The following is a 3045-nucleotide window of genomic DNA, read 5'->3' on the forward strand; positions in this document are numbered from 1 at the left end:
ACATACCCAGTGGTGACTCAATGACAAAAAACACTGCCTCTCTGAAAGAGGAAGAAAGGGTTCAGGGCCTGGCTCGGCTGCTGAGGGAGAAATTTGTTGTTACACATCAGCAGGATGCAGGCCAGCACCCCAACCCTGCAGAAGAGGCCCGTTAGGACCTCTACCAAAAAGGGAAGTTGCCATCTGCTGATTCACCTTCTCTTGAGCCAGTTCCTACGTGGCTTTCACAACCTGTCCACCGAGGACACAGAATCCTAGGAGCGAGACTCCGGCCACACACAGAGATGCTAAACACCAGATGGAGTCCTTTTGAAATTTCCTGGGGGCAAGGGTGGGCAGGCGTCACAGCACATGCCGCAGTAGTAGGATCTGCTGGGGGGACACCAAAGACGAGACATTGCTGGAGTTTAAAATGTGTTGTGAGAGTTTAAAACATTACAAAGCAGAAAGCTGCTTGTGTAGAAGGATGACCGTGGCCCTGGGAACCAAGGTGCACAGCACGACAGGGTGGTGATGTGTAGACCTGTGTCTGTGGAACCTGAGGATGAACTCCTAGAAAGCTTAGATGAGGTTGGAATCAGGAATCCCTGCTCTTTCCCTCCACCCTGAAATCTGTACCTGGCTCCCTAAAATCTCCCAAGCAAGGGCACAGAGGGAAGGCACAGTCCACCTGCCGGCCTTGAGTGCATGGCAGCTCCCTTCACCGGCCCAGCTCCTCCTCGCTTGCAAATGGCTGATCTGTGTGTTATTCTCCAGCTCAGACACCCGTGGGCCCTGGAATCAGATGATTAAACCTCTAAGTCACATCCATGAACTTGACCTGTGTTTATTTTGGGGAGTCAACTTTGTTCTTTTACATGTCTATAAAATAAATACTTATAACTTCTGGCCACAGTCTCATAATTAGCCCAAAGTGAGGTCCATGGGTGATCTTAGCTGGGAGTCTGATCTGGCCCATTATTCTACAAGTCTGGGGAAGGGGTGGCTTGGAGGCTTTGGGCTGGAAGTCGGCGTCCCTCCTCCAAAATTAGTTAGTGTTAGAAATCTCATCAGAAAAAAAAGGGAGGTAACCATGTACTGTACTGGGATGACACAGTGGGGGACAGACCAGACGCGTGGTCACCCTTCCACTCCCTGCTGCCATGTCTCACCTTGTCCTCTGGCAGAATAATGAGATCGGAGTGTGTCTCTGGTCAGGACAGAGTGCATCCAGCACCCATGAGACCTTCGCAGTGTGCATGTGCCTCTGATAGACTACTGCCATCTTGCTTCGACACACCTGTGTGCCATGCAAACATTACGCCCCCTTTCCTCTATGCGACTTTGCTTCTAAAAACTGAACAGAAGTGTCAAGCCACAGCCGCTCCGAGGATAAGAACACACTTCACACACACAGTCAGGAAATGACATGCAGCAAAGACCCCGATGGAGGCCTCCCGTGGCACATTTGTGCCAATGTGGGCTGCACTTGGGAGCCATTCAGATGTGTAAAAATGCCCCTTTCTGATGTTTGCAAAATGCCGTGGCCCAGACTGCCTCTGTCATGAAAAGTTCTGAGTAAATGCCCTTAATTGAATGGTTGTTTAAGCAACTGCATGCTTTGCTGTAGGGGCACTGGATGGCTCGGGTGGAGATACAAACCATGTGTGGGCAGGCAAGTGTTTACTAGGCTTAAAGAGCAGGAAGTAAGACTTAAGAACGAGAGAAACATGCATGTGATAGCTCCAGCATAGCAATGCTTCCCTAAAGAGACATAATTTGGGATCACTAATAAAACCCGGGGAGTGAGGAGTAAGTTTCATCCACTTATTTGCTATGTGGCTTTGATTACAATGCCTCATTTTTCTCACCTGTGGAGTTAGAGTGATAACAGCATCCATCTCTTAGAGATCAAATCAGATCATGCGTGCAGGGCTCTCTCGGCACTGTGCCTGGCACACTGTAAAGGCTTGGTAACTGGCAGCTATTATCATCGTATCATTCAATTACTTCCTGTGGTAAATCCCCCCAAATGCATGTGCTCTGACTCATCCCTTCCCGGGGATGCTGTCTGTCTCCAACGAATGAGCCCCTATGTGTCTGGGAATTGGCAGAAATCCTGTCTGGGAGGCCTCTGCATCTCTGTGGCTCTGATCATGCTATGCTCAGGGTCTGACACTTCTCCTGAGTCACAGAACTGTATCCAGCTCCCTGCATCTGACTTGACCCCAACGTCCCCAGAGACCTCAAAACCAGTATATGCCAAACTGAAGTCGCTTTCTCTCCCTAGGCTGCTTTTCTTCCCTTTGGCCTCTGCTAGAAAACAGTACCCCAGCTTCCCTCCCCCTGGCAGGAAAGCTGCACACTGCTTCGTTTCTCCTCCTGCCTGCTCTCACAGCAGCCAGCGGGTCTTCCCGGGTCTCCCACGCATCCCGCTGCTCTGCTCCTCCCAAGTTACCTGTTCATTTAGCCCTAGTAGCCAGCACTGTCAAGGCTCCACCCCCTACGGCGGGCCCTTCGGCACTGACCATTGGTGCTGGAGTGTGAAAGCGTAGCTGCCTTGTCCGGAGTTAGACTCTAAGCACACCTCATGCAGGTGCTCAGGGCTCCCTGGACCTTCTACAGGACTTCTGCCTGAGACCACAGCATTGCCAGGATTCCTCCTTCCCTGTCCTGCTCCCCACCCCTCACAGGCCTCCCCCAGATCCCTTCCTTAATGAAGCTCTTGCCCATGAACCTTGTCTCAGGGTCTGCTCCTGGGGCCTGTCTCAGCAGCCTCTAGGCTGTTTTCTGTTGCAAGTATCTCTCTTCTACTCTCTCCTACATTCACCCACCGTTCTCAGAGGTCAAGAATATTTGATGATTCCCCCACTACAAACAAATCAAGGGTCAAAATTCTCTAGAATGAAGCCTGTTGAAGTATTCAGGGGTGAGGCATCATGGCGTCTGTAACTTACACTCAGTACATCAGCAGTTTGAATCCATAGCGTTCCTCACGCTACTCTTTGAATTTTCTTATGTATTTGTTAATTGATGAAATTGGGTGGAGTCAAAAAGTCTCTACAC

General features: G+C 50.4%; 1 long non-coding RNA gene across 1 annotated transcript in view; it reads right to left on the bottom strand.

Moving 5' to 3' along the window:
• Window positions 1–84: 84 nt before the first annotated feature.
• Window positions 85–3045, bottom strand: part of LOC103603895 — a 7870-nt gene continuing 4909 nt past the window's right edge. Inside the window, exon 3 of the long non-coding RNA XR_551664.1 lies at window positions 85–372. This is a non-coding gene — a long non-coding RNA (uncharacterized LOC103603895). The remainder of the gene's footprint in view (window positions 373–3045) is intronic.

The sequence above is a fragment of the Galeopterus variegatus genome, unplaced genomic scaffold (genome assembly GCF_000696425.1).
Source record: "Galeopterus variegatus unplaced genomic scaffold, G_variegatus-3.0.2 Scaffold4856, whole genome shotgun sequence".
Classification (NCBI taxonomy): domain Eukaryota; kingdom Metazoa; phylum Chordata; class Mammalia; order Dermoptera; family Cynocephalidae; genus Galeopterus; species Galeopterus variegatus.